General features: G+C 38.0%; 1 pseudogene; it reads left to right on the top strand.

Moving 5' to 3' along the window:
• The first annotated feature begins 20,632 nt into the window (after positions 1-20,632).
• On the top strand, positions 20,633-21,818 carry LOC119533203 (annotated as a pseudogene).
• Positions 21,819-24,536: the final 2,718 nt, after the last annotated feature.

The raw sequence follows: 24,536 nt of genomic DNA, 5'->3' as shown, positions 1-24,536 counted from the left end.
ATCCCCAGTCTTTTCATCCAAGGACTGCTTTTATTTCATTTTCAATTATGAACTCTGTATCTTAAAGGACTCTTGGTGCATAAATGAAATCACATAAATCACTATGATGGATAATGATAATAAGCAATAATGTTAAATAAGTTTACAGACAGAAAGTCTTAACCTCATTCTGTTAAAAATCAAATCCTTTGACACATAATCCACTTAGATACTAATTTATAATTATCTAAAATAGCATCCTTATTAGCCAGTTGGAAGCAGATTAGTGTATGATTTATAACATTTTAACCAGTAAACTTAAAATATCTTAACTTGTATAAATCAGAAATCACATTTCTCTGTTGAAGAAGTAGCTTCACTGTCAGTACCCCAGTGGTATCACTACCACTATTATAGACACTAAAACTGGTGAGAAATCGATATACTCCTTCAATCATTCTGTGATCATCCATTCATTCATTCAACATATATTGGGCACCTAGTATTTTTAAGGCATTTTCAGCTCTCTACTCGCACTAAAATTGTAAGTAATTATGAGTAAATGACTGTCCAGTAGGTACAGATTGAAAAGGAGCCCTTAGCCACCTTTAAAAAGTTCACATACTGAAATTTCCAAACCTGATGATTTATATTCTGGATCCAGAAAGAACTTTTTTGTAGGCTTTGTAGGATCAAGCTTCCAGACTGCAGAAGGAAACTTTAAATCAAGGGAAAAATGACCCTTCTCCAGGATATAGGCATCTGATGCAAGTCCTCTGCTGAAGCATGTGCCATCATTATGTGATGTGCTCATGTGCAGAGAATGGGTTATGGCATGGGGTGCTTTGATCCCCCTTAAGTTTGCTATAAGGTCAGGAAGAGTAGAGTGGCCAGAGTTCATGGGCTAGTGTTCTCTGGATGTACAAATAATATCACTTTCTATTTATGCACTGAGCAGAGGAAAATTAGAGAGCACTGTTTTATGTGGCCTCCTCCTTCCCTGCCCCACTGATGATCTGTCCTGGTTGCCACACACTTGTTTGGGTCAGAGGCAGAACACCCCACAAGGATCTCATTGATTGGCTGTGGCCTACAGGATACTGGCCACTAGATGCATAGCCATCTTGCCCTTTGAAGCCATGGAAGCCCTGTTGACTGCCCCTAAAATGTCTCTCCAATGGGTCCTGGAGCAGCTATGCAGTGCTCTGGTGGTGCTGTCTAAGAGCTTGAAACAAGACCCAAGTCCCAATGAGATTCTGATATGTGCTGCTCTGGTTGTTTTTAGAGCAAATAACCAGCATACTTCAAAGAAGGAAAAAGAGCTAGCCAAAAGATTTTCTGCGTGGGTTGAACAATATGGGAAAGTTAATGAGATTAGACTGACTACAGAAGCCAATGAAGCCCTAAAGTCACCTCCAGTGAAAACCAGTCCTTGGGAGTTACAGACACTGTGTTTTTGACAGCGCAATAAAAATCTGAACAGGTCTATCTCTTCACTTGAGGCTACAGTAGAACTTGTCAACAAAAAACAGAAAAATGAGCCCCCTAAACTTCCATTTCATGGAATGATAATGGCTCATCTTCAAGGACAGACACAACCACTCAAAGATGCATCAAAATCTCTCCAAATACAAGTTACTGATGCCAAAAACATCTTAAAAACATCACAAACAAATATATGCCAGCTTCAGAGGCAAAAGAGGGATGATTTATATAAAAATGCTCATTTTAGGAAAACCTAAAACTGCTTTCCTGAAAAGCTGTGGACTCAAAGGAGAGTGCAGAACAGAAGAAATGGGAAAAAATGTTTGAAAACTCTTAATACATGAATGAAGCAGGTTGTAAATGATAAAGAACCCAATAAAATCTCTGACTGAAAACATGCTGAAGATAAGTTTTTCTGCTCCCTTTAGAGAAGATTAGCTGGATGATAACTTAGAATTAGTGAAAAAACTGTGACTCAGAAGATGGAGACCATCTAAACTATCCATCAGAAGTTGAAGAAATTCATTGCTGCTATTAACTTAAATGTTTTCTTAGAAAGACTTGAAGGAGGAAAACAAGGTTTATTTTTCAAATTATATGAATGAAATCAAATGAATGAAGAGCTACAAGTCAAATAAAAGTCTCCAAATGAAGCAAGCATCTTTGTAGTCAGTAAAATTTATAGTATGAAAGTGAGATCGAAAGCTTCAGCTGAAACTTCAATTACTGCCTGAACTACATGTAGAACATGTAATTCATCTTTGCAGAAAATCAATCAAGGAGGGACTTTATGGCTTAGAAATAGAGAAGAAACTCCCCAATGTGTCTGAAAACATCAGCCATATACATCAGAAGTGCAACTCCTGCAGGAAGATGGTTGAGGGCAAGAAAGGCTTGGAAAGAACGACTTCCTTCTGTCAAAGCTGGAGTACCTCCCACGAGCAAAAAGCTCAAGAAAGTTGGTTGGCAGCTTTGCTGACTGAGAGAAAGCTCAAGCTGAGAAAAGGAAATGGTCACAACAGGCAAAAACTGGCTAAAGCAGTGTTTAAATTCCAAGGGGCTCTTTTGCACCTGCTCTTTAACATGCAGCCCTGGGTAGAAGCCAGAGAGAATCAGAGCCTGAGTCATCCAGTCCCGGGGAAGGAGGAGGGCTAAGCAGTGAGGGCTCAGAGATAGGCCAATGTAGGTTTGATTCAGCTTCCATGGCAGCTGGAACCTGAACATCCACCACCACAGCACAAGCTTTGCTTGTGTTTTCTCTCTTTAAAAGTAATTTTGATTTATCTCTTTTTAGTTTGACTGATACTATTTAATTGATGCCACATTTACTCTTACTGAAGTTTGATAGAATGATAGCTCCTAAGACAGTGTTTTTCAAATACAGCTGGTTTTAACATAATTCTTATGAATATATTATTTCCACTCCATTGAACCCTCTAGAATTAGATCATATAAAAAGTGTGTTTTGATTGAAATACAAGGTCCACAGCCATCACTGAAGTTTGACATGACCAGGTGGAGGCATTTTGAACTATATTATTATTAGAAATCTGTAAAAATAACTTAATATTTACCTCAATAAATATTTAGTTTAAAAAATGATACAAAAATAAAAGCAAATTTAAAAAAATCCAAAACAACACCACAACCCCCAGATAAACTTTATAATATTCTTATTAGTTTAGTCTTAAATTCATAGCTTTCTTAAAGGAAGTTGATAATTCACAACCATTGTTTCTTATTTTGTAATTTCTTTTTAACCTTTGTTATATTGTTAGGATATTCTTTGCTGTTCGAGCATTTGTAAATTTTATGCAGTCAAAATAAAAGTTTTCCTGTTTTTTTTAAAAAAAAAAAAGAAAGAAAGAAGGAACTTGCCGGGGAATCTTTGAGTCACTGATAGAAATCTTAGAAAATTATGGACAGTAGAAGAGTTGCTAGAATCCTGGAATGGGCAGAAGCTCCTAGTTTAGAAAGGGGAAAAAAAGGTAGTCTGGAAATCACAGATTAAGTCATAGCTCTCTGTCTAACTGCCATGAGGACCACAGTGCAGTGACACAACTCATAATACTAAGTCAACATTTTTATCCCAGATTTGGATGAAGTTTAAAAAAAATCATGTTTTTGAAATAAACAGAAGAGTTAGAACTAAGAAGAATAATTAATATGATAGATTATAGAAACAAAATTCAAGATGATCTTACTAGAATGAAATGCTGGACCAAAACTAAGCAAAATGAACTTTAACAGGTCTAGCCCAAATTTCCAGGTTTTAACAACCCATAATTACAAAATAACGTCACAGGTTGCACTCATACCAAATATGAAAATTACAGCCAACCCTGTTGGCTCAATTGCAGAAATTACCTGAGAGTTCCCCAGATTTGTTTCAGCTGCACTTACGTTTTTCTGCTGTGATCACCTTGTCATGACACCATACTCCATTGGGCAAAACTGTCCCCAGCAAAGACCTTCCACTCTGGCCTCGGGGAAGGAAATACTGTTCTCCCCTCATTACACATGTGAGACACACCCTCTACTACAATCTCTGGAGCACAGCTAATGTGAAGCCAAAATTTCTGAATAAAATTTTACGTAAAGTTAGTGGATAACAGAAAGTAAGTATAAAACAGGAAATACAGCTGCTATTAGAAGTGACTATTATCAGAATTCACAGACACAGACCCTCCCTTAGGGATTTTTGTTGTGCTTTGTTTTTTCATTTAGGGTTTTTGGTAGGGCTCCTGGCTGTCTCTACCTCCTAGGACCATCCAGTCACTGGGAATGTGCTGACATTTCTACACCCTAAGAGTTCAAGCGCCAACTCTCCCAGGTCCCAGAGACAGAAACAAGTTCACCCCATCCCACCTCCCAGTTGAATCAGCACAGTTAAATTTAACTGGAGAGTTTATTCCTCCATAGCACTCAATTGTGCCACCTGGTAAGATGTGGGCTGGGTAGAGACTGAGCCAGCAGTGTCAGAGTCACTCTATACTGGAAGTAAAAGAGTAGCCTCCAGTATTGGGATACACGAGTCAGGGTCATGAGCCAGATAAGGTCAGAAGCCGGAGGTCACTAGGAGACATTAAGAGCCAAAGAAATAAAAAAAGAATCCATGGTTCAAGGGGAACTTGGAAGTACATTGAAGACACCAGAAGAAGTTCATTATTTTATTTCTAGGGATAGTGTGTGTTTGGGGATTGACCTTCGAAGGCCAAGGTCAGAGAAAGAAATTCAGTGCAGCAGGACATCACACCCTGCTGCCCACCAGAAAACAGTACTAATCCAATAAAGGAACCAGGACTCCTTAGAGAAATGGTTGATTTCAGGGCTAAAGCAGATGAAATACAAGGTAAGCCTGGAATGTCTTGTGGTACCAGTAAACAAGGACATGCTCAAAAAAAATGGAGCAAGTCAAAAGGATACAGGGGCCAACCTGAAGGAGGTGCCAGTGGCCAAGTGTGGAACAATTTGAGCAACAAAATAAAGAGTGATTGGATTACAACCCATAGAAAAAAATAAATATCCATAAGTCAAAACTAATATAAATAAATAGTTGAATAAATAAATAAATGGATAAGAAAGGACAGTGCTCCTTATAGAAGAATTTTAATTAATAAATGCAGAGAAAATATAGAGGGAATAAAAGAAATAGAAAATATTGCACTTAAAATTACTGTAGGCAAGAGTTACCTATGGATAAAAAAATCAGTGAGCAAAAGTTTGAGAAGAAAGAGCATGCTTTCAAAGTATCCCCCCCAAGATAGTTTTCAATTACAAAAAGGAAATTAGTAAATTACAGTGGAGAACCCCTGCATGACCACCTTAACCAAGTGATCAAGGTTAGCATCACCAGTAATAAGATATATCTTTGTCATGCATTCTCTGTTATGTTGTATTAAGGACACAAGATCTTGCCAAAACTGTGTAACGCCATCATGAGAAAATGCTAGGCAAACCCAAATTAAAAGACATTCTATGAACTAACCAGTATTCCTCAAAAGGTGTCAAGGTTACCACAGACAAGAAAAGACTAAGGAGTGTCACAGACTGGAGGAGACTTATAAGATTCAACAACTAAATGAAACATGGGATTCTAGATTGGATCCTGGAAAAGAAAAAAGGGCATTGAGGAAAATCCAAGAAGGTTCATAATTTAGATAATAGCAATGTACCAGTTTTAATTTCCTGATTTTGCTCATTGCACAATGGTTATATACAGTGTTAACATTAGGGGCTGAGTGAAGAGCATATATGAAACCTTTATACCAGTTTTACAAATTTTCTGTGTCTAAAATTATTACAAAATAAAAAGTAAAAATATATCATCACCTATTCTGGAGTTCAAATAACATGTTCTTCTTGATAGGAAGATTCCAGTATGTTATGTTTGTGTTTCTAAGTGAGTGGAAGTAAGACTGATGGAGGTCCATCAAGTAGATGTGTACTTATTCATTGTTAAATCAAACAGCAAAAAACCAGTAATTTTTCATAATTTTAATTCACCTAAATGAAAAACATTAAACTGATTTCCTCTCTCCCTCTTCTACTCCCCCAAAAAAGACTGATGAGAACATCAAAGAACATCCTGTTTTACCTTAGCTGAATTGCCATGGGTACACTATTTTTTAATTTGTTAATTTGGCTGTCCCTAATCAATGTTTTTTTTAGAATCCTTTAAAATGTACTGTTTCTTACTCTTGAACCTCTACAAAGTAACAGAACATGTTGACTCTGAATTGCTTCTTAAAATTGTGTGACTGCTATTGCCTGCCTCATGTATAGATTCTTGTCCTTTCCTCCTCCCGAGATTTATTTAGCAATTATTTCAAAGAAATCAAAGACCCATGACACTTTTCTATCTAAAATAAGATATGGCAATAAAGACTATTCCTGACTCTTTCCTCTCCCTTTTGTATAGAATCAGAATTCAAAGGAGGTCCTGGGGACCCTCCCCCATTTCAGAGCAGGTTTCAAAGGCTTCCAAAGGGAACTCACTTATACACTCTGTACTGACTGATTGGAGAGAAGGGATGAGAAAGGTGCAGTGAAAGCAATGGTAGATATTTTGAAGGAGAAATTAGGGGAGAAAACAGGTATCTCTTTGAAGTTTAAAGTCCTCTGGCTTTCTATATAGAGAATTCCTTGCTCTATAATTTTTGGCATAGAAAAAAATCTGCATTTTGAAACAAACATATTACATTTCTGATTATTTGCATTATGGTCTGGGTAAAAACCAATCACATTTCTTCTGTTCATCCCAAACCTGTAAGAAATAAATTCAGTGAAGGAAAAATTACTCAGGCTTTTAATTTGTAGCTCAGGTACGTTCCCTCACAGATGACCAAAAGGCCAAGAGGAAATACTATAGTTTGAAGTAAGTATCTCAGATTCAATAGACTGTCTGGTTGAATTGACTCTGGATTACAAATTTTTTTCTCTACCTGCTATCACTACCACTCTGGTGTTGAGAATCTATTTCTTTATCAACAGTTTAGTTAATCAACAATGACTAGACTCAAAAATTGTAAAATTGCAATAGTTACCCACAAAAACCATGGAACTTACTCTCCCCAACTGTAATAACTTGCCTGATTGCCTATCCATTAATCCCTCCTTTCTCCCTGGGATCTCTGGATCCCAACCTACAGTCTTACTCCCACCACTCGCTGAAACTCAGAGACCTATATTCCCTTCATCACAGGTTCTGAAGAGCTCTAGTTTAGCACTAAGGGAATAGAAATCAAGCCAGCCTTGATGTTGGGCCTGTTTTCCAACTCATAGCTCAGATATGGCACCTGGAGTTCAACTGTGTTTCTAAAACCAAGCCCTTTCCTTGAATCCTGGCTTTAGTACCTAAATACTTCTTAATAATCTGCCCAATCTCCTGGTTTCTCTAGATAAGTTCCTGTGTTGCTCATACCAGTCTCTGTTATCATCTCCCATCCCCAGGTAAGTTTCTTGAATACTGTCCCCGGAACCCTGTTGCAGACCACCAATTCTGTCATGAACATCTAGAAGCCACGTGACTTGTCTTCACTCCTCACAGAAAGGTTTTTCAGCCCTAGCACTATTTTCAGCCCCACCCCAGACCACCACAGTTCCACCCTTACCCCTACAACCTCCCTTTCTCACAATGTAGGACATCTCAAGATGAGATGGAATAACATATTCTAGTTGTTTCTTTTTTGAAAATTCAATTTTATTAGATATATTCACATATCATACAGTCACCCACAGTGTACAATCAGTTGTTCATAGTACCATCATATAGTTGGTCATTCATCACCACAATCCATTTTTGAACATTTCAATTACTCCAAAAAAAATAAAAAAAATAAAAATTAAAGTAAAAAAGAAAACCCAAAACATCCCATCCCCCCATTCCCCCATTATTCATTTAATTTTTGTCCCCATTTTTCTACTTATCTGTCCATACACTGGATAAAGGGAGTGGGAACAACAAGATTTCCACAATCACACTGTCATACTGTGTAGCTTTATAGTTACACAATCAGCTTCAAGAATCAAGGCTACTGGGTTGCAGTTCCGCAGTTTCAGGTATTTTCTTCTAGCTGTTCCAATACACTAAAAATTAAAAAGGGATATGTATATAACACGTAAGATTAACCTCCAGAATGACCTCTTGACTCTATTTGAGATCTCTCAGCCACTGAAACTTTATTTTGTTTCATTTCTCCTCCCCCTTTTGGTCAAGAAGTCTTTCTCAATCCCATGAAGCTGGGTCCAGGCTCATCCCCAGGAGTCATGTCCCATGTTACCTGGGAGATTTACACCCCTGGAAGTCGTGTCCCACATATGGGGGAGGGTAGTGAGTTTATCTGAAGAGTTGCCTTATAGAGAGAGGCCACATCTGAGCAAAAGAAGAGATTCTCTAGGTGTGACTCTTGGGCACAATTTTAAGTAGGCTTAGCCTCTCCTTTGCAATAACAAACTTCATAAGAGCAAGCCCCAAGATCGAGGGTTGGCCTTCTAAATTGGTAGTTCTAGTTGTTCCTTTATCAGTATTTTCAAAACTATGTTCAAGGGAAGGGTGCTAATCATTGCTATCCTTCTATAAAAGAGTACTTAGATATCACAAAACAGTATGGCCCCAAGGAACATCAAAGTTTCTGTGACAGTGCTCCAGATTAAGAATACTTGAATAATGTATCTAAAAACCTGCAAAACCTAGCCTCACATAGGTAACCTTCTTCAGTTTTCTGCTGACCAGATGCTATCAAATTATTCCCAATTTATAAGGGTCTTCCACAATATTACTACTCAAAAGATGGTTCCTGAAGCTTGCCAGAAATGCAAAAATCTCAAGCTCCACCTTGGTCCTGTTCAATTGGAAACTGCACTTTAACAAAGTCTCCAGGTTTACAAACACTTTTCTAGAACTCTTAGAACCCTTAGCTACTTATTTTCCTCAATAGCTTTGGAAAACACATAATGATTTTCATGTTTGCACTATTCCAGTTTGAGTTGCCATCCATCACCCATTCTACATAGTACTGGTGGAGCTGTGAATTACTGTCCTACCTCCCCTCCCCACCACCCTACCAAGGAGTGGGCCTATGGACCAGGTTGAGCAGATCACAGAAAGACAGCCTCCTGGAAACATGATTGGTCTGAGTGGCCAGATGGGCAAGTTTGGATTGCTGCAATCAATAATTACAACCAATAGAGCAATCAATAATTCTTGGAGTTTTCCAAATTGGAAACTAAGGGATGGCTTTCTTTTTTTCTTTGAAGCTGAAGTTATAGGATAATAATGTCTGCATTGCCAGAGACCATACTTCCTGCCATATGGAGAAATTCCATGTACTGTAGGAAAGAATGAAACTAAGCAGAAAGGAGCAAGATGAGAGACATATAAAGAAAGAGAACCATGGTAGCATTGTTTGAGATCCTAGATCCAGGAATGACCAAAGCCAGATATTCCTCAGACTTCCCAATTACATAAACAGATAAAATCTCTTTTTCACTTAAGCTAGTTTGAATTGGGTTTCTGTCACTTGGAACCAGTCTTCTTGACTAATACACAGTTCATATATTTGAAGATTGCCATAATATTTCCTCTCCTTTTTTTATTAGTCTAATCACCTTCTTTTTCTTAATCTTTTTTCCCATAACTTTTCTAAACTGACAAAAATTTGGGGGTGATATATTCAGATTTCCAAACCCCTGACTGTTTTTTCTGATAGTCTACTTCACTGTCCATTTATTCCACCGTCCCTTGGGAACCCCCCTGAAGCTCTAAGAACCCTCTTCAGAGTGCCTTTTTCTTATCAAATCTGATGTGTGTGGCTTTTTTCCCCTCCCTAATTGGCAATGTTTGTGAATATTTTTCAAGCCTTGTATCTGAATACTTCATTGAGAGGACAATAGATTGGCCTATTTATGAGTGGATTCTGAGAACACTTAATGGAAGCTCCATGCATTAATTCTACAATAAGAGCCACTGGACGCATTTTAATAATGATGAAGGATCTAAATGGTTACAATGCTTTGCTTTCGAAAACATTGAGTGCATCACAGCCATTTTAAAAGATTGTTTCAGCTCAGATCATTTGTTAAAGCTAAAGCAAAGGAGTAGAAACATTTGCCTTAGAGAACCAATTCTAGCTAGTTATAGGGCAAATGTGAACCATCATCTTTATCCACTTATCCTTGGAATCTAGAGACAATAAATGTGTGTATATTGAAACAGACAAGAGATAGTCTAAAATTATTTTTTTTAAGTCTTGAAGGGATATGGCCTTTATAACATAGTAAAGCTCCTTTTTACTTGGTTTAAAAATAACCACTTCTTTGTAACACTGGAGTCAGACTAATGTTAGAGAAAAGACCTCTCCAGAAACACTTTCAAGACATACCCATATGATCTGACACCCAGGGGAGTAAATCCCCCTGGCAACATGGAATACGACTCCTGGGGAGGAATCTAGACCCAGCATCGTGGGACGGAGAACATCTTCTTGACCAAAAAGGGGATGTGAAAGGAAATGAAATAAGCTTCAGTGGCAGAGAGATTCCAAAAGGAGCCGAGAGGTCACTCTGGTGGGCACTCTTACGCACAATATAGACAATCCTTTTTAGGTTCTAATGAATTGGAATAACTAGCAGTAAATACCTGAAACAATCAAACTACAACCCAGAACCCTTGAATCTTGAAGACAGTTGTATAAAAATGTAGCTTATGAGGGGTGACAATGTGACTGGGAAAGCCATATGAACCACACTTCCCTTTGTCTAGTGTATAGAAAAATGGGGGCAAAAAAAAAAAAGGCACCCAGTGTTCTTTTTTACTTTAATTGTTCTTTTTCACTTTAATTTTTATTCTTATTATTTTTGTGTGTGTGGTAATGAAAATGTCAAAAATTAATTTTGGTGATGAATGCACAACTATATAATGGTACTGTGAGCAACTGAATGTACGCTTTGTATGACTGAATGGTATGTGAATATATCTCAATAAAATTGAATTAAAAAAAACAGACATACCCATATAGTAAGGTCATTAGAGAGGCAGATAGTTCTACTGCCTTCAACACAATGGAATTATGTAAACCAGTTAGCGTCACTCTATTTCATGGTCAATGAAGCTCCCTTAACTATGCTTCACAATTGTGTCTTATTTAGCATAAAGTGACAAACAATGCTAGCCTACGTCAGATCAATGCTCCATCTATTGTAGAGATTTTCTTTTCTTTTTTTCTAACTATAACCTACTGGGTGAGGAAAAGAGCCAGGAGGAAGGGTCTCCTTCCCTACATGCTCCGACTTTTTAGGGAAAAAAGAACTTGATAACAAAATGGCAACTACGCATATATTCACAAGAACAACTAGCAAATAGACACGTACTGCCCCATGTAGCAGCCACTAGCTACATGTGGCTATGAACACCTGTAATGTGGTACAAATTTCTTGAAATGTGCTGTAAGTTTAAAATACATACCAGATTATAGACGTGGTACTTAAGAAAGAATTAAATAGTAATTTTTTATATTGAACACATGTTGAAATGATAACATTTTGGATACATTAGATTAAACAAAATATTAAAATTTATCTTACCTGTTACTTTTTCCTTTTTAATGTGGTACCTAAGAAGTTTAAAATTGCATATGTGACTTCCCTCATTATTTCTGTTGGACAGCATTGTCATACACTATGTCCACTGGTTAGGAGCACAGTCTGAAGTCTGACTGCCTGGGTTTGAAAACCAGCTCTATGACCTTGGGTAAATTACTCATTCTTTATCAACTAGATAAAGATCTTAATAAAACAGACCTGAATCCTTATTCCATGGGAGTTTGGAAAATGCAGTCTTCACCAGGGTTTCAGTGAATTTTCAGTAGGTTTTTATTACTGGCTCTACATTCCCACTTCAGCTGCATTAATTCATTTAAAGAATCATCTCTGTGATGAATGAGTGCTAGTCCTATTCTTACACAATGTTGAGAAAGGCACGGGACACAGCCCTTTCTTCTCTATTACTTACACACACACACACACAGTCACCCCCACAGCACACACTCAGGTAATTTGTGTAAGTAGCAGATTTTAGAGAGTAAGAGAGACATATCATTGCAATGTAAAACTTAAAGTGAATACTAAAAGTTTGACTCTCTAAAGTCTTCAGCCATCTCACTGTCAGGAGTTTCACCAACTTCACATTTGTTTATTTTAATCGACAATTATTTTGTTACCTTGGCTTCTGTCATCTCATGCCATTCAAACTTCTATCCCAAGTACTTCTTGATATATTTTTCTTAACAGAGACCATTTTCCTCCCTAATAAGAGAAATCCTGGTGCCTATTTTAGGTTAATAAATGTTCCACCCTGCTGCACAGGTTTAGAGGTTTGGGCTTTGTCTAAAGGTCAGCAGAAAACCACTGAAGGATTTTAAATAGGGGCGGTCCATGATCAGATGTGCTTGAGTGATAGATCACCCTGGATACAGTGTGGAGAACGGATTGGAGGGACATATGACTTGTAACAGAAGGATAATTTAGGAGACTGTAGTAGTAGTCCAGAAGAGACATGATGGGGATCTGGACAAGCATGTTGGCAATAGAATGATGGTAGGGATGGAGACATAGATGGATACCAGAGATATACAGTAAATAGAAGCAGAAGGACTTGGCAATTGGCTGGAAATGAAAGATTCCTCAGTTTCTGACTCAGGAATCTCAGTGAATTGTTTTTGAGATAGCAAATACCGGTGGAGGAGCAGACTCAAGGGAAAAGCCCGAGTCTGTTTTGGTCATGTGGAGTTTGAGATACCTATGGGAGATTCAGGTAGATATATCAAGCAGACAAATGGCAAAATGGTTTGGAGCTCAGGAGAAATTTCAACACAGTAGCTACAGATTTAGGGGTCACTAGCCTAGAGACAGTGATGGCTGAGATTGCCTAAGGAGGGAGTAAGTATAGACTAACAAGAGAAGAGGACCTAGGATAAAATCTGAAGAATTCCAACATTTAAGAGACAAGTAGAGGAGGAGGGACTATGAAAAGAGAAAATGAGTAACCAGAGAAGACAAAAATAAGAAAGGCAAAATATCATGCAAGCCAAATAGAAAGAATATTTCAGAATGGTGGGAGTGTCTGAAGCTCACCTTTACAGAAAAGAAACTAAGATTAAGAAAGTTTAATATGCCAAGAGACACGCACACATAAGTAGGGATTCAAACCCAGATCCCTTTAACTATGTTCTTAACCACTTTATCTTTGTGGATCCCAGTTTCCCCATCTGTAACACATTAAGGAAGTGGAGTGGGGAGGGAGAGATTGGGCTGGACACTTCTATGTTCACCTTCCAACTCTATAGTTTGGTAAACAGGGAAGAAAAGTCTGGAATACAGAATATAGGTAATTATCGGTGTGTCCTTTACTGCTTTGTTGCTTTACTCCTGACAGTAGAACACAGCAGACATGCAATAAATGTTTGCTATTTTGAACATGGGCATACATGATTATTGCCAAAGCAAATTCATAGGCTGCCATTAAATGTCCATTAATGCAGAAGACATTAGGGGCACAGCTGAAATCTATTAGTAAGTCGTCATTACATTTGGCCCCTGCCAAATGCTGCCCATCACCCCCCTCCCAGTGGTTGTTTCTTGGTCTGCCCCTGTAGAGGAAAAATAACAGCAATAGCTGTATCTATTAATACTATTTTGATGTGGAAACATGATATGGACTTGTTTAAAAATGGGGTTATTCAGTATGTGTGGTTCGAGGGTGGTTCTATATGTGCCTGTAATTTGAACAATGAAATGATCAGAGATTGGGCTTAGGGCTCCCTCCAAAGCCCAGAAAGAGAGATGTTTGAATTTAATTTTATTGAGAAAGATATCCTTACCTTATGAGCACATATTTTCAAAAGAACTTCATTCCTCCTAGGACATCCAGGGCAAGAGCCAGATAGATGTGGATAGCCACTGATTGGTAAAGGGCCCACGCAAGGAAAGGAAGATTTCTTCTCTGATCACATCCCCATTCAATGCCTTTCACATTCCCTTAACCCTATGCCCCGTCAGAACCCTACAAATCAAGGCGACAGATCTGGCTGTATTGTTTCATTTGTTATTCAGTAGTTGAAGTTCATCCCAGCATTCCATGTAGAGGATTTTTTTAAAATCTAATGCCCTAATGTAAAATTCCATGCCTACAAACGTGGAATATGACTCCCAGGGAGGAATCTAGACCCAGCATCGTGGGATGGAGAACATCTTCTTGACCAAAAGGGGGATGTGAAAGGAAATGAAATAAGTTTCAGTGGCAGAGAGATTCCAAAAGGAGCCAAGAGGTCACTCTGGTGGGCACTCTTACGCACAATATAGACAACCCTTTTTAGGTTCTAATGAATTGGAATAGCTAGCAGTAAATACCTGAAACTATCAAACTACAACCCAGAACCCTTGAATCTTGAAGACAATTGTATAAAAATGTAGCTTATGAGGGGTGACAGTGGAATTGGGAAAGCCATATGGACCACATTCCCCTTTGTCCAGTGCATGGATGGATGAGTAGAAAAACGGGGGCAAAAAAAAAAAAAAGACACCCAGTATTTCTTTTTACTTTAATTGTTCTTTTTCACTTTAATTTTTATTCTTATTATTTTTGTGTGTGTGGTAATGAAAATGTTCAAAAACTAATTTTGGTGATGAATGCACAACTATATAATGGTACTGTGAACAACTGAACGTACGCTTTGTATGACTGCATGGTATGTGAATATATCTCAATTAAAAAAAATTCTATGCCTACAACTTTTAGACACTGTGTGATATAATGGAAAGAGGCAGAGTTTGTAGCTAAAGCGGCAGTCAAGAGTCCCAGCTCTGATACTTAACAGGTTATGTGATTTGGGGAAAGTCACTTAAACTCTCCAAGGCTCATTCTCTCATCTCTAAAAGTGTTTACCTTGTATGGTTGTTCTGAGGTTTTGAGATAATATTTGTAGAGTATTTGGCATAATATCTGGTATTGAGTGGCTGCTCATTAGTTGGTATTTCTATGAACACAAAAATATATACATCTCAATTCAAAGAATGATATATTGTAAAGGACAAGTTTACTTTTCAAAAATTTGAAATAATATACAGAAATTATTTAGGGCACTCTTAACAATGTCTATTTGCTATAAAGAAACTGTTTAATATCAAAATACTTCATTCCAAACTTTGGCTTTACCATCTTCTCATTTCTGATTCGGTCATAAATCATGACAGTAAAATGCTGCCTCCCTGTGGGTCTGAATCTGTGAGCTCCAGGAGCCAAAGGATTACTCTGTTTTTCATCTCCCTCGGGGTTTCAGCTTACTAATATTTTCATTAAACATTTAATTACTTTGCCATTAAGTTACTCTTTCTCCATTCAATACCCAATCAAAGCTAAATAAGTGGAAAGATTTAACATAACTCTTATAGTAAAACATCTAAATTACCTCCTAAATTACCTGTATGTAGACATAACTTTAAGAAGACATACTAAGAAAGCAATTCCTTGCATCCTATTTTGTAAGGGAACAATAAGGTTAAAGGCAGAAAAACAGCTTCTGTTCAGAGGAGGCTCCCAGTGTATTAAGGTTAAAGGGATTTGCCCTTGCAGGACCCCAGGTCTCTAATTGGGGCCTTCAATTTCTGTAATCCAGAAGGATTGAGACCAGACGCTTCTAGATTACTGCCAAAGTCTACGGATGACTCGTAAGGAAAAAACAATTAGTGCCCCCCCAAAAAACCCCTTTAGATAGAAAAGAGGCATTTAATGAAACCTGATGCAGGCCCAGCCAAGGCAAGGTGCTTAGTGAATATTCAGCCATTAGCAAAGGAGAGGCAAGTCTGTTTATTTTCGCTCTTCAGTTTTAAATCTCTCTGAATATCTGAGGTTTTTCTTCTCAGAGTACCTTAATTTGCCACTTTAATGAGAACATAAGGGTTATTAGACCCTTATTTAAGAAAGATGGATTTTTTTGTAACTCCACAATCATTATGAAGTATGAGTAATACAAATAAAACACATCATATAATGGGCGCAAATTTCTTATCTTGTGCTTTTAACACATAAAGCCTATGTGAAAAATATAAAATCTTGCAAACCCATTAAACTGCAAGAGCAATCCAAGCAGGGAAAATTGGTGTGGAAAGCAGATTCTGGAAATTAGGCTCTAAATTTGCAGTGGTTCTCAACCTGGGCTGGGCACTGCAATCATTTGAGGAACTTTAAAAAATACCAGTGGCACGAACCCAACCCTGAAGATTGTGATGTACTTGGTCTGAAAGCAGCCAGGCATTGGGAGCTTTAAGAACTCCCCAGGTGATTCAGAACTGCAACCAAGATTTAAAACTATTGCTCTACAGAAAAGCCAAACAGGATGATGAAAGGCAATCATCTATTCCATTCGGGACTAGCTGCATAATTTTCAGGGCCCAGTGCGAAACAAAAATGCAGGGCTCTTGTTCAAAAATTAGTAAGAATTCAGTACAGCAACAAGATCATTAAACCAAGCATGTGGTCCTTTTAAGCATGGGGCCCTATGTAACTGCACAGGTTGCATCCCATAAAAGTAGGCCTGATTCCATTGTTTACTGAATAAAACTATTTTATTCAGTTTCTCCGGAATTCTTAGGAAATATGTCATCTTCTCTCAATGCAGTGTTAATTGTGTTGCTAGGATCTTCCAGACAACTAATCTCTGAACAATATCATTGTCTATTTAAACAGCTTAACTTTTTGAAAGCGCCTTTACTTTGTCAAGACTAACAAAGGTGGAATTATAGAACCAATGTGTAGAGACATTTGGGACTTGTACTTTGTATTCCCACCCACAATAGAAAAAACACATTAACTATGAAAATTTAACTCTGAGTGAAGACTTCTCAGTCTAGAAAGCAAAGTAAAAAACAAAAACAAAAACAAAAACAAAACAAACAAACAAAAAAAAAAAAAACCTGAGTCTGGAATTCATAGTTAATAGCTTTTTTAAAAAAAATTTACTAATTCTCATGTATCTGCCTCACACATCTGACAATTATCACACTACAGTTGTATTGCTCAATATCTATAGTAAAGACAAACTTCCAAGCCTCCATTTATTTGGAAAAATTGTTCTTATCTATTTACCAATCAGTAAATTAAAATCCTTGCTATAATTTCAGGAAAAATATAATGCTCAAAATAGCATAGAAATTTCCCAATTGCAAATTTTGTCTAAGTCTCCAGTGTTTTCAGGTTGAAAGAACACTATCCTGGACAACTTCTGGTCAACCAAAGATGTCAGCATAAGATGCTCCAGGGAGCTGTTCCCACACAAAATCTTTGAACAACTAGCAAAAACTGGCACAGCCATCTTCCTCAAAACTCCAGAAAACAGTTAAAAATGCTGCAGCACTGGGTGAAGGCCTAGTCAAGAAAACACACTTTTAAAAATAGTAGGATGGTCAACGAGTGTGATTAAATGTACAGCAAGAAGGAATGAAGTAATAAGGTGTGCAATGAAGTGAATGAACTGTGAGGACAGTAGATTGAGTGAAATAAAGCAGAATGAAAACGACAAACATTATAATGCCTCACTAATATGGACTAATAATAATGTGCAAACTCTCAGAATTGAATCTGGGACAATGGGTTATCAGGAGAAGTCTTGTGTAAAGGTTCCTAGACTGTAAGCTCTTACAGCAGTCACATCTATTCATGAGTTGTAACAGTTATTCCTGAATTTTGAGATTCTGAGCTGTTTGTGTGTGACATGGTTGGTCCCTGGAGCTTCAGGTGTCGTATGGCGCCTGGGACTCAGAGCCAGAGTTAAGCAGCTGTGAGTGTCATTATTGCCCCATGAGTCAGTTGTTAAAGAGGCTGAAAAGGAGACCAGACTTTGATTGGAGAGATGAATGAAATGGACTTGGTTCAGACTGGGGTAGATCAGACCAAAGGGTAGAGGATGATACTAACTGTGTTTTAAAACTTTGGCTTCTGTGTGGGACCAAAGGAAGAGATGTTTATATGGTGCAAAATATGTATTTTTTGTAGCACACTATATAATTTAACTTGTATGGTCAGTTTACTCAAATACCATAATTACATGGAACCTTAATTAGGGAGTGAGACCTTGTTGGTTTGAACAGGTTAGCATGAAGCCCCCAGTACAGCCCAGAGTAATTTGGGCAGAGAATAAAAAGTATCTGCAAAGCCCCCTTGAGGCACTGGGGAAAAATGTGGAAATATTAAACTTCCCCAGCTGGGAAATTAAATGATATTCTCGCAAGCATTGGGGACTACCAGCTTAGTAGGCCAAGACCTCAATCTTGGGGCTTGCCCTTATGAAGCTTGTTACTGCAAAGGAGAGGCTAAGCTACTCATAATTGGGCCTAAGAGTCATCCCCAGAGAACCTCTTTTGTTGCTCAGATGTGGCCTCTCTCCCTAAGCCAGCTTGGCAGGTAAACTCACTGCCCTCCCCACGACATGGGACATGACTCTCAGGGGCATAAATCTCCATGACAATGTGGGACTTGACTCCTGCAGATGAGCCTGGGCCCTGCATTGTGTGACTGAGAAGGTCTTCTGAACCAAAAGGGGGAAGAGAACTGAAACAGAATAAAGTTTCAGTGGCTAAGAGATTTCAAATGGAATCAAGAGGTCTTTCTGGAGGTAACTCTTATGCATTATATAGATATCCTTTTTAGTTTTTAGTGTATTACAATAGCTAGAAGGAAATACCTGAAACTGTTGAACTGCAATCCAGTATCCTTGATTCTTGAAGGCAATCGTATAACCATATAGCTTATATGGTGTGACTGTGTGATTGTGAAAACCTTATGGCTCACACTCCCTTTACACAGTGTATGGACAAATGAGTAGAAAACTGTGGACAAAAAGTAAATAAATAATATGGGGGAGGAGAGTTATGGGATGTTTTGGGTGTCTTTTTTTTAAATTTTATTTTTATTCTTATTTTTATTTTTTGGAGTAATGAAAATGTTCAAAAATTGATTGTGGTGATGAGTGCACAACTACATGATGATACTATGAACAACTGTTTTACACTTTGGATGATTGTATGGTATGTGAATATATTTCAATTTTAAAAATAAATTAAAAAAATAAAGAATAAATAGTAGGAGAAGCTCATGGCACATTGCTAGTCCCACCCCCAACACCTCCCCAGTGCAGGGTAGAGACAGACTGCACTTCTGTTGGGGGTCCCTGGCCGTGTGGAGCAGAGTACCCCTATGTGCACACTGGGTACCTGTATGTTGGTGCCAGTCTAACCAGTGGCAGGAAACTCAGCTCAGGCTCACCCTCCCCAAACTTACCTTCAAGGTGGAAACAGCTTGCTGACCTCTAACTTAGTGTAAGAAACAATTAAGTCAAAGTGGCCTGAGGCAGAAGATTACTTGCTTTAAGTCATAGAATAGAGCACCCATGAAGGGGAGAGAGTTTATTTCATAGGGAGTAGAGGAGGCATTCAAATTTCTGTAAGCAGGTCATAAGCAAGCACAAGCCCAGGACAAGACCCATGCTTAGAAAAGGAGGACCTTGCTCTTCACTTTTGCCTCAGGCTGATCTTCTTGATAGGAGGGCTACACTGAGCATCAGCCAACACAGAGCCAATTTGCAAAGACTGCAAAAGGTGTTTTTTGCATTGGTTTGTTTGGTTTTGTTAGCTCCTGGCACTCAAGGAAATCTGTCACCTTAATAACTGAATAGGACCATAACGAACCATATCTATATCCATATAGATATAAGGATATCTATATAATGCATAAGAGTTACCTCCAGAAAGACCTCTTGATCTGGGACTAAATCCCAGAGCTAATGCTTTAAAATATTAAAGGATATAGTGTGCAACAAAATATTACAAGACAAAGAAACAGAAAATTATGAGCTATCCAAAAGAACAAGATGAAAATACAGAAACCATAAACAAAGATGAACAGGCTTTGGATATAGCAGACAAAGACATTTTTTTTAAAAATGATCCTCAATATTGTTCAAGGAAATAAAGGAAAACACAGAGAAAGAACTAAAGGCTACCAGGAAAATAATGAATGAACAATATAAGAATCTAAATAAAGTAACAGGAATTTTAAAAAGGAACCAAACAGAAATACTTAAGTTGCAGAAATCCCTAGAGGATTTCAACAGCAGGTTGGAGCTGGCAGAAGAATCAGTGAATTGAAGACAAAAAAAACTGAAATGTTTCTGGCTGAAGAGTAGAAATTAAAAAGAATGAAACAAGTGAACAGAGCCTAAGAGACCTGTGGGATACCTTCAAACATACCAATATGTTCATTATAGGAGTCCCACACGGAGAACAGAGAAAGGAGAGAAAGGGATATTCAAAGAAATAATGGCAGAAAACAGCCCAAATTTAATGAAAGACATGGATATTCACATTCAAGAAGCCCAATGAACCTCAAACAGGATAAACTCAAAAGAACCATGCCCACATAGTAGTCAAACTGCCAAATGCCAAGGACAAAGAGTGTTCTGAAATCTGCAAGAGAAAACAACTTGTTATATACAAAGGAGTCACAATAAGACTAAGTTAAGCTGGTATCAAATCAACCATGCTTGTTATAGAATTAGGATATTAAATTTAAACCCATGGTAACCACAAAATATATTCAAAAAGAAACGAGGGGCCTTTCTGCCCGTGGACGCCGCCGAGGAAACATCGTTGATTTGTTTCTTCCCACTGCCGTCATGTCTAAGTCAGAGTCTCCTAAAGAGCCTGAACAGCTGCGGAAGCTTTTCATCGGGGGGCTAAGCTTTGAAACAACCGATGAAAGTCTGAGGAGCCATTTTGAGCAATGGGGAACGCTCACGGACTGTGTGGTAATGAGAGATCCAAACACCAAACGCTCCAGAGGCTTTGGGTTTGTCACGTACTCTACGGTGGAGGAAGTGGATGCAGCCATGAATGCAAGGCCACATAAGGTGGATGGAAGAGTTGTGGAACCAAAGAGGGCTGTCTCAAGAGAAGACTCTCAAAGACCAGGTGCCCACTTAACTGTGAAAAAGATCTTTGTTGGTGGCATTAAAGAAGACACTGAAGAACATCACCTAAGAGATTATTTTGAGCAGTATGGGAAGATTGAAGTAATTGAAATCATGACTGACCGAGGCAGTGGCAAGAAGAGAGGCTTTGCTTTTGTAACCTTTGACGACCATGACTCTGTGGATAAGATTGTCATTCAGAAGTACCATACTGTGAATGGCCACAACTGTGAAGTAAGAAAAGCCCTGTCTAAACAGGAGATGGCCAGTGCTTCATCCAGCCAAAGAGGTCGAAGTGGTTCTGGAAACTTTGGTGGTGGTCGCGGAGGTGGTTTTGGTGGGAATGACAACTTTGGTCGAGGAGGAAACTTCAGTGGTCGTGGTGGCTTTGGTGGCAGCCGAGGTGGTGGTGGATATGGTGGCAGTGGGGATGGCTATAATGGATTTGGTAATGATGGAAGCAATTTTGGAGGTGGCGGAAGCTACAATGATTTTGGCAGTTACAACAATCAGTCTTCAAATTTTGGACCCATGAAGGGAGGAAACTTTGGAGGCAGAAGCTCTGGCCCTTATGGTGGTGGAGGCCAATACTTTGCCAAACCACGAAACCAAGGTGGCTATGGCGGTTCCAGCAGCAGCAGTAGTTATGGCAGTGGCAGAAGGTTTTAATTATCACCGGGAAACAAAGCTTAGCAGGAGAGGAGAGCCAGAGAAGTGACAGGGAAGCTACAGGTTACAACAGATTTGTGAACTCAGCCAAGCACAGTGGTGGCAGGGCCTAGCTGCTACAAAGAAGACATGTTTTAGACAATACTCATGTGTATGGGCAAAAAAAAACACGAGGACTGTATTTGTGACTAATTGTATGACAGGTTATTTTAGTTTCTGTTCTGTGGAAAGTGTAAAGCATTCCAACAAAGGGTTTTAATGTAGATTTTTTTTTTTTTTTTTTTTTTGCACCCATGCTGTTGATTGCTAAATGTAATAGTCTGATCATGACGCTGAATAAATGTGTCTTTTTTTTAAAAAAAAAAAAAAAAAGAAACGAGGGATTCAAAATGGTGCTGTACAAAATAAATATGAAAGTAGGCATTAACGGAAGAATTGAGGGTCAAAAAAGCATGAGACTTAGCAAGTCAAAACAGCACAATGGGAGAAGAAAGTTTTGTATTATCAGTAGCTGCTTTAAATGTAAATGGACTAAACTTTCTAGTCAAAGCAGAAATTACCAGGATAGATTAAAAAAAAAAAAAAAGCATGACCAACTATATGCTGTTAACAAGACATTCACCTTAAATTCAAAGACACAAATAGGTTGAAAGTGAAAGAATGGGAAAAAAATATACCAGGCAAATAGAAACCAAGAGAGAGATGGGGTATGTATACTAGTATCAGATAAAATAGACTTTAAGTCAAAAACTGTTACAAGGGACAAAGAAGGTCACTATATACTGATAAAGGGGCCAATTCAACAAGAAGACGTAACAATGATAAAGATATATGCACCTAATGGCAGAGACCCAAAGTATATGAAGCAAATGTTGACGTATTTGAAGGGAGAAATAGAGAATTCTACATTAAGAGTTGGAGACTTCAATAAACCATTTTCAATAATAAATAGAACATCTAGACAGAAGATAAATAAGGAAATAAAAGACTTGAATGATACTCTAAACCAACTAGACCTAACAGACATATGTAGAACACTTCACCCACCAGCAGCAGAATATACATTCTTCTCTAGGGCACATGGATCATTCTCCAGGATAGACCATATGTTAGATCACAAAACAAGTCTCAATACATTTAAAAATACTGAAATTATACAAAGTACCTTCTCCAACCACAATGGAATGCAGCTAGAAATCAATAACAGAAGGAGAACTGGAAGATTCACAAATTAAACAATGCATTCTTAAACAACCTACGGGTCAAAGAAGGAATCACAAGGGAAATTAGGAAATATCTTGAGATGAAAGAAAATGAAAACACAATATACCAAACTTATGGGATGCAGCAAAGGCAGTGCTGAGAGTCCTCCAATGGCAAAAGACTTGAATAGATGTTCCTCCAAAGAAGAAATACTATTGGCAATAAGCACATGAAAAGATGCTAAACATCATTAACCTTCAGGGAAGTGCAAATCAAAACTACAATGAGATACCATTTCACATCAATTAGAATGGCCAAAGTTAAAAAAAAAAAAAAAAAAAAACAAGATAAGTATTGGAGAAGATGTGGAAAAATAGGAATATTCAATAACTATTGGTAGAAAAGTGAAATGGTTCAGCCTCTATGGAAAACAGTTTGGCAAGTCCTCAGTAAGTGATGTATAGAATTGCCATATGACCTGGCAATCCTACTTCTACACATATACCCAAAAGGATTGAAAGCAGGAATTCCAATAGATATTTTCATCTCGATGTTCATAGCGGCATCATTCACAATTGACAAAAGATGGAAGTAACCAATGTGTCCATCAGCCAATGAATGGATAAACAAAATGTGGTTATATGTATAGTGGAATATTATTCAGCCATAGAAAGGAATGAAGTTCTGATGCATGTTACAACATCGATGAACCATGAAGACATCATGTTGATGAAATAAGCCAAACACTAAAGGTCATATATTCTATGGTCTCACTGATATGAAATATATAGAATAAGAAAATTTCATGGAGTCAGAAACTAGAATACAGGTTACCAGGGGCTGGGGTGGGAGTAGGGAATGGGGAGTTAAAGCTTAATTGGTATTTTCTGTTTGGAGTGATAGAAAAGTTTTGGTAATGGATGGTAGTGATGGTAGCAGAACATTGTGAATATAATCAACAGCACTGAGTTATATATCTGAATCTGGTTAAGATGGGAAATTTAGATTGTATATATTTTAGTAGAATAAAATTTAAAAAAACTATGGGACAACACAAACTGTGAAACTTAATGTAAACTATGGACTATAGGTAATAATATAATTATATATTGATTAATTTATTGTAACACAGGTACTACACTAATGCAAAGTGTTAATAACAGAGAAAACTGAAGGAGGTGGAGTGGTAAATGGGAACTCTAAGCTATTTTCTGCATGATTTTTCTAGCATTTCTTCCTTTGACAACTGGAGAATTCCTTTAAACAATGTTAGGAGGGCCCTCTGGTGGTCACAGTAAAATTCTACCATCGACAAATTCTAAATAAATGGAGCACATTTCAAGATTTCCCTGAAATGAGAAATTCCAGAAGAGGCATAGCTTCTATGCCCTACCTCTCCTCACCCAGTTTATCCTTTAACTATCACTGCCATTAGAACTTCTGGAAGAAGATTTGTGATTTTTATAGAACCCTTAGGTTCAAAATTAGAGAAGCAGCTATGAAAAACAGGGCCCAATTTCGGGGGGGAAAAAACAAGATAGGAGTCCTAATTAGAGATAGACCTCAAGATGTCCACTTCCCTCAACACACACACACACACATTCTCAGCCTCCACGCCATAGTCCTACACTGCACTTCCTTCCCATTTTTCATTTAGCAATGCTCCACTTTGTGAGATCCAGT

Source organism: Choloepus didactylus, chromosome 4, assembly GCF_015220235.1.
Source record: "Choloepus didactylus isolate mChoDid1 chromosome 4, mChoDid1.pri, whole genome shotgun sequence".
NCBI lineage: Eukaryota > Metazoa > Chordata > Mammalia > Pilosa > Megalonychidae > Choloepus > Choloepus didactylus.
The sequence above is the reverse complement of the archived record's forward strand: the minus strand, read 5'-3'. Positions and strand labels throughout refer to the sequence as shown.